Source organism: Mauremys mutica, chromosome 9, assembly GCF_020497125.1.
Source record: "Mauremys mutica isolate MM-2020 ecotype Southern chromosome 9, ASM2049712v1, whole genome shotgun sequence".
In the NCBI taxonomy this organism is placed as follows: Eukaryota; Metazoa; Chordata; order Testudines; family Geoemydidae; genus Mauremys; species Mauremys mutica.
The window spans coordinates 24889370-24904102 of NC_059080.1; the positions used below are offsets into that span (position 1 = coordinate 24889370).

General features: G+C 47.5%; 1 long non-coding RNA gene across 1 annotated transcript; it reads right to left on the reverse strand.

The window, feature by feature from the left end:
* Positions 1 to 1334: 1334 nt before the first annotated feature.
* LOC123377931 lies at positions 1335 to 3281 on the reverse strand. The gene is made up of 3 exons (XR_006582387.1): positions 2978 to 3281; positions 2075 to 2382; positions 1335 to 1733 (listed from the first exon to the last, which is right to left on the reverse strand). It is a non-coding gene; the product is annotated as an uncharacterized LOC123377931 (long non-coding RNA).
* Positions 3282 to 14733: the final 11452 nt, after the last annotated feature.

Here is a 14733-nt window from a genome sequence, read left to right on the forward strand (position 1 = left end):
GGTCAGCTCTGCTCTGGCTGCTAGTTCAGGGCTGCTGTGTGTGTGTCTGGACGCGCGGCTAGGAGAATACAGTTTGGATTTTAGTACACCTTGAGCCCTGCACCTCTTTGTGGTGAGGGGAAATCCTGGGACCAAAGCAACCTGGTTCCTGCCTGAAGAGGATCACTGCCAGCAGAGATCAGCCCCTCTGCAGTGCCTGAGGAGTCCAGAGTCATCTCTGAACCCGAGGATCATTCATGGAGTTTGTGAGTGCACCATCTTTTAGTCAGTCAGTCAGGGAATTTGTTTTGGGGACTCCCTACTCCCTGAACCATGTCTTCAAGCCAGGGAGTGAGGGTTTGGGGATTTTATAACCAGCCGCATATTAAACCTGTGGAGGGATTTACCACCTTCTCCCATGTGTGAGTCCTTTGGGCTGTACTGAACCCAGTCAGCCACACTGCTAAACCACTGCAGAGAAGATATCGTGGTCATAGGTCATCAAGGGCCCCAACAAAGTACGCGTATCAACGGGACACTAATCTTACATTTGCTACCTCAAGTCACATGAGTGGGGAAAGTCACAGGTATTCGCAGCGTGGGCACCGGTGAACCTAACAATAGTGCTACCCTGTCATGTTATATTTGTCCCCTGTTTAATATAATTATTGTGTTAAATATATTGTATTTGTTTGTGTTATTTCTTGGAAGTCTCCAACTATCTGGCAAGTAAGTGGGGATTACCCTGTGGTTAGAATTTTCCTCTCAAGTTGCCTTGGTGACCCTGCCAGGAAGGAGCGAGGGGGGTGGAGGCACCGCCGAATAAATTAATTGGAAAAAATAAAGAAGATACACCCTGCTGAGTGGGTGGTGGGATCCAGAAGAACCCAGACCTGTCCATCAAAACCTGTGAGCAGATTGGCATTAAAGAAGGTAACCAGGTGGAGGGGGCGCTACATAGGGAGCACACTCTTGCTGGGCTACCCTCTCCCTGGTGACATACCTTCAGCATGACCAGGAAGCAAAGAGCTCTTTTAGGAGCAATGTGAAATAGATTATTTTCCACGTACACTGGCACCTCAGCTTGTTTGCAGCGAACCAACTGCATCTCCTCACACTGACGCAGGTGTGCAAAGCCATGCAAAATTGCAGGGCATCTGCTACATTCAGTGACACACTCGTCCTGTTTGTGCCCAGATGGCACAATGTGGGTGGCCCAGCATGCTTTGTAAAGCAACAAATCACACTGTGCAGTGGAGTGACTCTGGGGGTGAACACAGCCACTGTTCTGGGCCCAGCAGCAGCATGCACGTGGTCTCAGGTGCTGGATACCATTTTATTGAGAGAGGGGGTGTTAGGCATGAAGTAGGATTATTTCCTCTAAACCATCCAGGAAATGGCCTGGCATATTTAACTGCCACTGGAGTCAAGATGGTGCAAGCCAGCATTGAACTAAATTGATGGAGACAAGCCCAAGTTCTGGTCCACGGCTTGAACTCTCAGGCTTCAGACCACACCACGAGAGGAATCATTAATGACATTGTTTGGGGGCTCGGGGAAGATCAACCTTGTGACAACGGTTCCAATGGGAGAGGACATTGGGCACTTCCAAAAATTCTGCAGTACCTGAGAATGTCTTTTCTGGTGGAGCCCCACCAAGGGATTGTGGCATTTTTCTCTTCATTCCAGGAGAAAAGGCCATATGACAGCCTGGCTGGGACAAAGCCCAGTGAAGACAGGATGAGGAAACAAGCCTGCAAATAATAAAATAAACTGACTCAACTCTCTGTCGAAGCACAAACCAAAGCCATTCTCTAGAATTGGGGTCCTGTGAGACTATGGACAATTATTCATGACATTTTCCACCACTTAATCTCCCCTCTTCTTGTGTGTCCAACATTTTGTGATTGTTACAAAATCGCCCCAAAACTATGGGAACTTGTCTGTAGAAATGTAAGAAATCAATAAAATTACCAGTGCCTGCAGTGAAAAAGAAACTGAACTATGACCTAATTATAAAATGAAGTTTGCAAAAATGGGACCAGTTTTGAATGGGCTCAATTCTGAATTTGCAACAAAATACATCAAAGCTTACATTTGGAATGTTGCAGCAAATATTTCGCTGCCTGTCAGCAGCCCTTTGTGTGCTTCCAGAAAGTTTGGGTTAGTGCCATCTGCCTCCACCAGGTCACTGTAGTTCCAGGGCCACAAACAGCCGTACAGAGGAGACTCTCTTTGGGCCTGGATAGAAGCAGGAAGTTCTGGCATTTTTGCTTTTCTCCCAAGTGGGCCTGTTCTCATGAGATTTCCAGCTCAGCTTTAAAGCCACAAGAGGTTGGCAAATTCCAGAGAAATAAACGTACGTTGGGGTGTTGCTTCGCGCTGTTTGAAATTCAATCGCCCCTGAGGAAAATATGGGGAAACTGAAAAAGAAGGGCTAATGCGAAAATAATAAATTGCAAACATTCCTGTGGTGGAAGCGGATTCCCTGCCTCCTTTTATCCCTGTGTATTGTCTTCTCAGCAGTCATCTGTGAAATTATGCTGTTATTGAAGTAATTCTGGGTGTAATTAGAGTTAATAATTTGGTATTTTATTTCTGTCCTCCAATTACTGCAGGGGGGGAAAAATCAAAATCCAGGAAGCAAAAGCATTTTTCTCCTTTTCCTGGTAAGAAATATCCCTGTCTGTGTCAAATCCCTCGGTATGCCTAGCACTGCATCTCCCCAGCCTACCTCCAGTCCCTTGCTGCATCCATCCCTGTGCTCACCACTGCATCCTCCCCCCAGGATCCCTTGCTGAGCTGACCCCTGCCTTTACACTCACTGTGCCAACCCCTGTGCCCCCAGGATCCAGGTCTGTGCCCATCCCTGCAACTTTGCTGCATCCAGGCTTGGGCCCATTCCAATCCCTCGCTGTGCCGGCCCTTCACGTGCCTGGATCCCTCTCTGTGCCCAGCCCTGTGCCTGCCCAGATCCGTCGCTGTGCTCACCACTTACCCTGCTGGTTCAAGCTGGAAGTGACGGAAAGTCATTCTCGTCTGACATCTGGCCTGAAAGAGCTGGTGGGTTTCAGTCCTGTTCTTGGTAGACAAGTGTCCCCATCTCCTAAGGAGCGTTATGTGGCACACTAGTGTTCCAATGTTGGCAGTCTCAGCAGAGATGCCAGGCACCAACTGGCCTGGAGCCTGACACATGTCTTCTTCATGTGGCAGGATGGCCTGTAGGGACCTTGCCCTGCTGCTGCCTGTGCAGTCTCTGTTCTGGTGATACACAGAGGAGGTCAATCTCCAAGACTTTGCAAAGCCTGCAAGTGGATGGAAGGTTTCAGTGATACCAGTGGGTGAGGAGCAAGGTGTGATGCTTTCTAAATTCCCCTGTTATTTGCCTGGCAAGAGCACGTCCACCATTAATATAATCTACCAGAGTTAACCCTTTAGCAGGGTTAGCTGCTGGCGGTCTCCATCCAGCGAGTACGTGTGCAGCATGCACATTGCTGAGCTCAGCCTCCATTCTTCAGTGGCATTTCTAAAGTGCCCTTGGCTATTCTTGATTTTATTGCATTTACCTGTTTGAAACATTAAAGAACTTTTCTGTTAAATTATTTTGAATTAAGTTTGGCAGCTGAGACCCTTAGGAAATCAGTCCAATCCCTCCTGTGTGAAATGAGTTTGGAGGAGACTCTGTCTGGTTCCACAAGCTAATTATCCTACACAATAATTAAGAAGTCATCAGTTTGGGGGATGAAGCTGGGAGGAATAAGGGAGGTGAGCCCATGCTGGGGGGGAATCTACTCAGCCCTAAAGCTGGGCTTGGCCTTTCAAAACACGGTTAGGGCAAGAGACACGCATACAGCGCAGGAATTATTAGAGCAGGAAATTTCAAATGATATGGAAATAATCTTCTGAGTATGAGTTTATTTTGGAACTTTAGACTTAATAATTCAGCACTTCTGGGATTTGGAAAGTGAAGTGACAAAGATTAAAGGCATACTGTGACGTTCACAATCCTATATTTTCAAACCCCACGTTTCCTTACCTGGCTTGCACACACAGGGAGATCTCATTCGTACTTCACTAATTCCCACACTTCAAGATTCGCATGGACAAAACCTCCATCTCTCCCTGCTGTGCAGCAAAGATGGAATAGCTGGGACAGTGCTTTAGTGAGGTCTCAGATTACTAAAACTAAAATATTCTTCAGAACATGTGCTAGCACATTACGAAGTATAATCATGAATAATTAAAACTTAGCCACACTTGTCAAATAAATGAACAAAGTAAATCCTGTGATGCATTATCCTTGTTTTCTCTTGACTGTGTTTGTCGCTCGTTATTAGAACTGGGCAAACTATTTTTACCAAACAATTTATTCAAGGAATTTTGCCCCTTCCCCCTCCCATTTGTGAATTGTTCACGAACACACTTTGATTCCTCACTAATTTGTTCGCTCTTCATAATTGCCCAGAAACTGTTTCAAGCTGAAATTCACACACATGTGGGTAGCTCCCAGCTGTGTCCACCACATCTATTCACTCTTGTTATTCCCGCTCTGTGATTGGGCACTCTAGTCACAAGGGGTCTGGTTCTTTGCCACACTGTGCCCTCTTGGGCAATGCCTGCTGCACAAAAGGGCCATAAAGCCAGATTAACTTGCTACCTGGGATTTCCCTTAACAGGGGGGTTTCTCAAGTGACATGGTGCCAGAGTCAATCTGTGGGAGAAGGGGCCTTCAGCACCAGTTGAGACCCATTCCTCTAAAAGCTGTATGGACAAGGAACCTGGGCCGGCGGACCTGCCGCAGTCATGACTGCGGGTGGTCCACCGGCGCCCCGGGACGACTGGACCTGCCGCAGGCATGACTGCCGCGGGGGCGCTCGTCCCGCGGCTCGGCTGGACCTCCCGCCGGCATGACTGCGGCAGCTCAAGCAGAGCCGCCGGACCCGCGAACTGTCCGCAGCCACGGGAGGTCCAGCCGAGCCACGCGGGACCAGCGGTCCCTCTGCAGTCATGCCCGCGGGAGGTCCGCTGCTCCCGCGGCTCCGGGGCGCCTCCCGCGCATGACTGCTTGGGGCGGCCAAAAACGTAGAGCCGCCCCTGCAAGGAACTGACCTCTGAGGCAGCCTCCCTCAGCAGATGGGACCTGGGCTTTGTTCAATCTTACCATGAGATGAATCTGTCCTCCCACATCCCCATTCCATTATTGGGGTCTGGCTCAATTCACCCTCTCTCTCCATGCTCACCCAGTGCAGGCTAGAGAGACAAAAAAATCTGAACTCCGCCAAAACTAAAGAGGCGCGTCCAGCCTGGAACATACCCAAGAAGAAAAAGCTTCCCCGGGAAGTCAAGGCGTCTGGGGCAAGGCTGCTCGGGGGCAGTTCTGACTTGGACTTTGGCCATCGGTGCAAGATTTTACATGACCAAACAGTTGTTCTTTGTGACTGGTTTTATGAGCAAATAAGTGGAACAAGCTACACAAAAGGGGATTTCAGAGCAAGCGTTTAATATTCACGTTGTTACTGTTTCAGTGGTCGGTTTCTTTGTTCATACACAATGTATTGCTTTTTTTTTGAAGATTCACTTTAACAGCAGCATTTCTGTTAGCCCACTGCCACCAAGATCCTGCATGTTGTAACCCACTTTGCAACAGGGCAGGAGGGAGCCCTGGCTCCTCACAGATAAAGGTGAGTAAAAAAGACGCCCACCAGCCCATTGGCCTCACTTAACCATTCCTCAGAACACCCTCTCTGCCAGAAACATGACAGCAACAGAAAACTGGAGGTATCTGGCACTGAACCCCATACCGTAGCTGGCAATGCACAGATTGCTGGGTTGGGATTAGCCTCCCAGAGACCGAGATGCCCATCTGAAATATATGGGAAGCATGTTAGCCTAGACACCCCATGAGAACTGGCTTCTACTCCCACCAGTGTTCTGAATTTCTTCAAGGGCTGAAGCACTACAAGAAAAGCCTTTCTATACAATGACACCTAGGTGCAAAGGTGATGAGTATGGTTGAAACACCAGATGGACCTGCAGACCAGAACAGACTGCAGCTGGGCTTTATTTTTAGTTTTCAATTTAGTAGGAAAAAAAAAACCCCAGAATGAATGTTTGAACCGTAACAATTTCCAGCCAGGGATCAAAGCGCAGAAGAGAAATACTGCTGGTTGGTGCTTAGGACAAATTGCAGCAATGTTCCCATGGCACTAAGTGCATGACAGCAACTCCAGTTCCCATCTGTCTGAGGTGTGCCCAGGTAGAACGTGCCACTACTCTGTGCACCTATCACGCCACCAAAACTCCCTCCAATTCGCTGGGAGTGTGCCAGCTTCCACACGGGGGATAAATAAGGCTGCAGCACTTCATAACCACACTTGTTCTGCTGGCAGAATGCTTTCCATATATTGCCCAAGAATAGGCACAAGGGAGAGAAGGAGCTCCGTGATTCTAGTGTGGAACAAGTCGAGATTTTGCTTAGACTATTCAGACACTTGGAAAAAGACACAGAAGAGCCTAGAATGGGTTTGTGTGTCCCTTGGACTCTGGGCGAAGGTCCTAAGAGGAAGAGAGACATCTGAGCCTGGCATGAATACCAAATGGCCTCTGGGAACTCAACAAATGACTAACCAGCTTTTGGTCCAAACCCACCATTTAGAAGGAGAGTATTTGGGGAATGACTACTCCCAAAATATGATTACAAAAGTTGGCATCACTCATAGCAACAGCCAATCAAAACCCTGACATCACTTCCTGAAAATACCCCTTTCAAGTGTGGAACTTCCTGGTGTGACCCCACTCAACATCATCATGGGCCAGTCTAGTGATAGGTGAGACAATCAGATACCAACACTGCTCACCGTGATCTTTTTCTCCAAAATCAAGTGGGTCTCTCTCTAGTCTTGATAACTGAGTAGGTCAGAAGCAGCTCACATCCAAAGATGGAAAGTGACACAGTAAGTACTAAGGTGTCCTTGCCTTGAGGTGCAATGGCTGGAATCTTTCCGGCTTGGAGGCTGTGATGCAGGGGTTGTCCCATGCAGATAATCCATGAGGTAACCCACTCACCAACCTCCATTCATGAGAATGTAGCTGGAGGCAGGAGGTGACTAGACAGTAGCAGTCTGACTGAATCGACCCCAGACATCATGGAGCTGACACACCCAGACCTTGGTTTCCAGCCAACGCCGTGCCCAAACAAAGACAAAGAGACGGGGAAGGAATTTGGCTGGAGGCCGGTGTCTCATCATGGCCTAAGCAGTCTGGCCCAGTCTGGTGCCGGCAGGAGAAGCACCCAACCAGCAGGAGAAATTTCCAAACAGAATAGCAGCCAGATCACCAGAGGGCATCCAGTTCCTGGCTAGTGCTGCCTCCCACACACGTACTGGACAGGAAGCTTTAGCTTGGGTAAGCAAGGAAACAATCTGAGTTGCTCTCCCAGCATCCCATACTGAGCTCCTGTATTCATCTGCATCCCTCCTTATAACTCTGATAGCACCCTTCCCGTCCCCCCACTCCCACCCCTGTATGCAGTTCCAGGATTACAGCTGTAATGCTATTGGTATCTGATGTGTTTTTTGCCCTCAAGGTTCTGGGGACCTCCCAGTTCTGTTCCAGGTGTGGTTAGTCAAGGAATTCAGTCCAGTCATCTCAGCCAGTTAATACGCTTACTAACTACACTTCAGCTGGGAATTTCCTGCTTTGGGGATGGGAGGGAGCTAGAGACATGTAGGCCAGAGGTTCCTTTCAATCCAAAACCGATGGCAGAAAAGGAGAAGTGTTTCACTATCTGGCCAAGGTTTGATTGTTTCAGCCTTGCCTGACACAAAGAGCAAGTGAAAACTAAATAAAAAGCTACTGTTAAAACATTTCAGCATTGCCAGCTCCTAGTACTCAAAAATTATTAATCAGACTCCCCCCCCAAAAAAAATTACAAGATTGGCTTAAAAATCACCAGATTTTAAAAAAATGAATTAAAGTACAATGTGAGTTTTTGAAACTTTAGGGTGTCTCACTTCACATTTTCAAGTTTGTCTGCACCACAAGGGGAATTTTTTCAATTTTTGGTGGCAAAGGCTGAAATTCCCATGCAATCCCTTGGCTCCAGAAGCTGAGGCTTTAAGGGAAACATCAAATTTCTCCAGTATTGCAAGATTTGGCAACACGGCAGTTATAGAAAGATGCCAAAACAACCCAAATGGCAGGTGGAGCAGACACAAGTAGGCTTCACTGGACAGCATCTGTTTGAGAGCACAGGTGACTCCATCATGCTTGCAATGAGCTGCTGCCTGAGCAGCCGTCCCTCTGCATCCCTGCAGACGGAGGACTGAGATACAGCATGGAGAGCAACAGTCCAAGCTGTCCGCACAACGTTCTCAGCCAGTGTCCCTCCGCCCTATCCAGAATGGATCCCCTTGGCTCCATGGCCTGTTCAGTCATTGGCTTCTCTCCCAGATGGCCCACATGGGGGCCAATTAGTGCAGTACATTTTGTGATGTGGACACTGCTCGCTAGGAGATGGGCTGAGACCAACCTAATTTCATTTCCTTGCAGGCACTAGCTTCAATTTTAACTAGTAGCCTAGAGATGGAAAGCTCCATCTTTCATTCCCCATCCCTCTCAGCCATCCCTCCCTCCATCCCCCAGTGACCTCTGATTCCTTTGAGTGAGCATCAGGTGGCTCCAAACCCGCTCAGTAATGCACCTCACACAGTCTTTCTCTGCCAGTTATCCTGCACTGGAATTTTAGAGGCATTTTTTAACATCTCTGGTCTAACTGAGAATTACTAAGGGACTGTCACAGACAATGCCTTGCCCTGCTAGAAATTGGGGTTCAGACTAGAGAGAGAGACTCAAGCCATCCAGGAACCATCCAGATCTCAGATTCCCCAAGGTTCAGACGTGGGGAATTGCATTAGCCCATTATAAAGATATGGGGCTCGTTGCAAAAGTAGGCTCCAGCTTTGGGTTTGGATTCCAAACACCCCTTATGCTCAGCGATATTTGAGCCAGAGTGCTGGCTCAGGCCCATCTCTAGCTAAAAACCTGGATATGAGGTGGGAGGTTCCTGGCATCCTCGTCCACTGGGGCTGTTTATCCACAGTACAAAACCACCACAGGCTGTAGAACACTTAGTCCATCTCTGCTCAGGGCTGGAATAATACTGAGGGCTTTTGGAGGATTTTAGACCTTTCTGTGTCTTTTCCAAATGCGGAAAATGAAGAGGTACTTAAGAGTCTGCTGTTTATATTGAAAGCTAAAATCCCTTTAGAATTTAATCTCCCCGTGATGGATTTAAAACTGTTACAGACAGTCGAGTTCTTATTTCATCACTGGAGTTGTGGTAACGCTTTGAAGCAGGATTTTATTGAAAGCAGCATTTTAGTTTCCAAGCCCTTGTCAGTGCAATGTCCATGCTTGCATCTGTCTGATAGATATTAACTGGTAACTTCACTGAGGAAAGTCCCATTCTAGGGAATTCCTGTTCAGTGACACCATAATGAGGTGAGTGATCCCACTTTAGGGTAAATTCCAGCCCAGGATCCTACCAGTAATAAGATTGCTACAGATACATGGCCTCTTTCATTGCAGCTCACTTTACATAATATACCTACCCAGCAATCAATTCACCCAGCTCTGCGACCCATTCCTAACAGCCCATAGCAAACAGCTTAGGGCAGAAAGTAAAGAAAGGGGGACTGAAAGAGAGAGAAAGGCGTTTCCCAAACTGGAACTTGGCCTGCTCTGGGGTAAAGTTGCATGGGTTCTTTAAATGGCCACAACTCGGCAAAACCCTAGTTTTCCACTAGATCCAAAAGCCAGCACTTCCAGCAGCATAACACACCTAGCACCGCACTGAGGCCTTGGTTTAATGTGGACTCAGAGAAGAAAGCACCCCGTACTGAACCACCAGCACCAGTGCCCGTAGCTCCCTGGATGCTGCCTGCTGGCCTTCGATCCCGATGCTGGGCTGACCCAGCTCCTGCTTAGCTTGTTAGATCTGGCAAGATCACAACCCATCATCCTCTTGTAGCAGCCCTAAAACAAGCCTGTGAGGAGGGAAATACCAGGATCAAATTGCTCTAAGACAAAATAAGGGGAAGGAAGAGGTGAAAACTTGAAATGTTGGCTTCTATTAGCTTCAGGAGAGCATTTACTTGGCTCTCCCCTGTGGCTGAAGCCTTTCTTGGGCTATCTCACCTAGAACGCCCTGTGGTGGAAATGTCCAGGCAACATGCTCTTTCACCCAACATCGCTCTGTCATTTGCTCCAGCAGCTTTTGTAACTGAAGAGATGAGCTCTCCCAAAAGCATCCTTAGTGACAGCTAATGCGTGATTTGTCCCAGAGAAGTACCAGTGCCTCCAGCATTCCCTTTGCTAAGCAAGCTACACACCTAGAGGGTTCAAATCCCACAATCTCTCAGTTCCCCATGATCCTAAAGGCAACACAATGACTGTACTTCACAAATGCACAAGTCTTCCCTAGTGTCCGTGCAGCAAAAGCAACACAGTGCTGGTGAATGCAGATGGCAACTAGGTGCAGCTGGAAGTGTTGGGCTGCTGGGAACTCACACCCACAGGTTGCTGGAACCCCAGGAGCTAGTTGATGTGGGTGGCAGGCTAGTGCCAATAATCTTTCCTCAAGAGAAACCATGAGAGTGAGTATGGAACACTTCTGTGGGAGAATCCATGCTGGAAAGGGACTCCTGGCCTCTATTTCCATCTCTGCCATTGACATGCTCCAAACCCCTGGGCAAGTCATGTAATCAAGTTTGAGTCCTTGATCCCTTCCCTGACTAGGCCACGGATTCTGGCTTCCTACCAAGTGGAGGGGTGGGAGAGGCCAGCTATAAAGTTCCCTAGATCCCCACGTGGGATTGGGGCCAACCCATAAAAAAACAGTGGTTGTGTGAGGTGGAGTATTAGTAATATTTGCCCAAGTTGATTTAAAAGAGGAAACTAGATGCCATTTCCCCTTATCACTCACTTTCACTCTACAACATAAAGTACCTGCAGAATGTACTAAGGGAGAAGAGCCAGCTGGCGTTACTGACCACTGTACATAGCTCATGCTGGGGTGGCATGGGTTAGGTCAGAGGCAGGCAGCAGCATCCCATTTCCACCTGCTGTCCTGGCCAGTCAGAGAGGTTTGAGGGAGCAAGGCTGAATCATAGAATCATAGGACTGGAAGAGACCTTGAGAGGTCATCTAGTCCAGTCCCCGGCCTCATGGCAGGACTAAGTATTATTAGACCATTCCTAACAGGTGTTTGTATAACCTGATCTTAAAAATCTCCAATGACGGAGATTCCACAACCACCCCAGGCAATTTATTCCAGTATTTAACCACCCAGACAGTTAGGAAGTTTCTCCTAATGTCCAACTTAAACCTCCCTTGCTGCAATTTAAGCCCATTGTTTCTTGTCCTATCCTCAGAGGTTAAGAAAAACAATTTTTCTCTCTCCTCCTTGTAACAACCTTTTACATACTTGAAAACTGTTATCATGTCACCTCTCAGCCTTCTCTTTTCCAGACTAAACAAACCCAATTTTTTCAGTCTTCCCTCATAGGTCATGTTTTCTAGACCTTTAATCATTTGTATCACTCTTCTCTGGATTTTCTCCAATTTGTCCACATCCTTCATATGGCGCTCAGAACTGGACACAATTCTCCAGCTGAAGCCTAATCAGTGCAGAGTATAGCAGAAGAATTACTTTTCATGTCTTGCTTACAACACTCCTGCTAATACATCCCAGAATGATGTTTGGTTTTTTTGTAACAGTGTTACACTGTTGTGGTCCACTATGACCCCCAGATCCCTTTCCTCAGTACTCCTTCCAAGGCAGTCGTTTCCCATTTTCTATGTATGCACCTGATTGTTCCTTCCTAAATTGAGTACTTTGCATTTGTCCTTATTGAATTTCATCCTATTTACTTCAGACCATTTCTTCAGTTTGTCCAGATCATTTTGAATTATCCTATCCTCCAAAGCACTTGCAACCCCTCCCAGTGTGGTATCTTCCACAAACTTTATAAGTGTACTCTCTCTGCCATTATCTAAATCATTGATGAAGATATTGAACAGAACCGGACCCAGAATTGATCCCTGTGGGACCCCACTTGTTACGTCCTTCCAGCATGACTGTGAACCACTGATAACTACTCTCTGGGAATGGTTTTCTAACAAGTTTTGCACCCAACTCATAGTAGCTCCATCTAGGTTGCATTTCCCTAGTTTGTTTATGAGAAGGCCATGTGAAACAGTATCAAAAGCTTTACTAAAGTCAAGATATACCACATCTACTGCTTCTCCGCATCCACGAGACTAGTTACCCTGTCAAAGAAAGCTATCAGATTGGTCTGACATGCTTTGTTCTTGACAAATCCATGCTAACTGTTATATATCACCTTATCATCTTCTAGATGTTTGCAAATGGATTGCTTAATTATTTGCTCCATTATCTTTCCGGGTACAGAAGTTAAACTGACTGGTCTGTAATTCTCTGGGTTGTTCTTATTTCCCTTTTGATAGATTGGCACTATATTTGCCCTTTTCCAGTCCTCTGGAATCTCTCCCGTCCTCCATGACTTTTCAAAGATAATCACTAATGGCTCAGATAGCTCCTCAGTTAGCTCCTTGAGTATTCTAGGATGCATTTCATCAGGCCATGGTGACTTGAAGACATCTAACTTATCTAAGTAAACATCTATCTTTCCAGCTCTCGAGGGAAATCTGAGGGCTGGAAGGAGCTAGATATTCAGAGAGCATGAGGAACAATGGGCATTGGAGCAGGATGAGATATAGTCAGAGCCATGGAAGGGAGGAAGGTTCAGTGGAGGTAAGACTGCATGTTGGAATCTAAGGGCAGGTCTATACTGCGGGCTTAAGTACATCTAAATTACGCAACTCCAGCTATGTGAATAACATAGCAAGAGTCGATGTACCTTAGGTCAACTTATTGCGGTGTCTACACCATGCTGGGTCAATGGGAGAAACTTTCCTGTTGACTTACTTTAAACTTCTTGTTCCGGTGGAATACCGGAATTGACGGGAGAGTGATCTGCGGTCGATTTAGCAGGTCTAGTGAAGAACTGCTAAATCGACCCCCAGTGGATCCATCACCACAGTGTCAATCCACCGGTAAGTGGAAACAAGCCCTAAAAGGGGCAAGGAGCTGGGTGCTGCAGACAGGAGTGGGGAGTAGGAGTGATGTCATGATTACTGAAAACTAGAGGAAGGGAGACTGGCAGTGTGACTCTAAGGCCAGAAGGGACCGTCATGATCATGTGAAGGGACTTAACTGCAGATGAGCCTGTCAAGCACAGTGGAAATGGGGAGTCGGGGTATGAAGGATTTTTACAGACCTTACTAATGCATCCTTTATTCATCAAAGAGGAGCCCACCCTGGAGCTTGGCCACTGAACATTCAGATCCAGATGCTAATTCTCTAGCTGGCCCCACTTTCTAACCCTAGCCCCCTAGAACCAGGGGACATTTTGGATCCCGAGGGGAATTTGGCAGCTGAGTTGCATTTCTAACTCTCAGCACGGTCAGTTAGTTTGCACTTTTTCTGCGTTCCTTCCTCAGCCAGGTAGAGGCTTAGGGAACATCCTGCACTACCGCTGAAATGTAAACCTGGAGACTAGCCCTCGCTCCTCCCCATCAATAAAGCTGCCGGCAGGAGTCACTGACCTTGTCCCCGTCTTTCAACTGCAGTTTCAGGAGACTCAAAGGGGAGACACAAGGTCACTGTCTTTTGCCTGAAGCTGGCTGAGTAGCTGTTTCATCACCATGGAATAGCCTGGTGCTGAAGAATGTCTTGGCGCTGGGAGAGGAGCTGAATGATTGGTGGTATGCAACATGCATGCAGCGTGCTGGGCAGGGACGCAAGCAGGGGGCTGGGAAAGGATGGAGGGCAAGTCAGCTTCAGAGAGAAGGATGAAAACTGAGACCCTTTTTCTTTATCAATAGGCCCCTTTACTTCCTGCCCCGTTGTTGCCCCTTTAATGACTTGGAGGGACCACCTTGTCCTAGGGTGCAAGGGGCTTCAATCTTCATAGCAGCTCAGTCCCCGCCAGGCCTCCCATGAGCACAGCCGATGCCTATTCTACTAAGTCATCATGTGTCCTGAGTTTATATGTGAAAGACTGAGGTGAGGCCATCAAACTCACTCACGTCAGATTTTCCAACACAGCTTACAGGGCCAGAATTTGCAGACATTTTAACAGCCCACTGCTTGCTGCAAAACTTTCCTGATAGTTTTATCACTTTTAATTTTCATTAATATCCAATGCCTTAAACCTTACTCTGTCCCAGCACCTTCTACAGCATGCTGAGGAGTCACTGAGTCATAGGGCACAGCGCCTTCTGCTTGGAGATAGTTGCTATCAGGTACCCCATACGGATTTCTTCCTGAGTGACAATTGTTGGAGTCACTAAAGAAAGTGTATACACCCTTAGGAAGGAGCCCTGAACTGGAATCCCTCACTAACGCTGACATCACGGATAGTCATGATGAGTTTTGGCCAGTGAGGTTTCCCTTGTGTGCAGGGAGCAGATTTTTGAGGTCAGACAATATTGTGTGTGTTGTTGGTTTTTGACTCTAGTGCTCCTGCGAGTGAATAGAGAACACCCACTTTGTCTTCCCCTCACACTGCTCTGCCAGGGCACTCCAGTCCTGATCTGCTGCACCCCCTGCTATTTCAATGCTGGGCGTCTTCCGCACAGACCCTACCGTTGTGTGCTGTTAGGGAACAC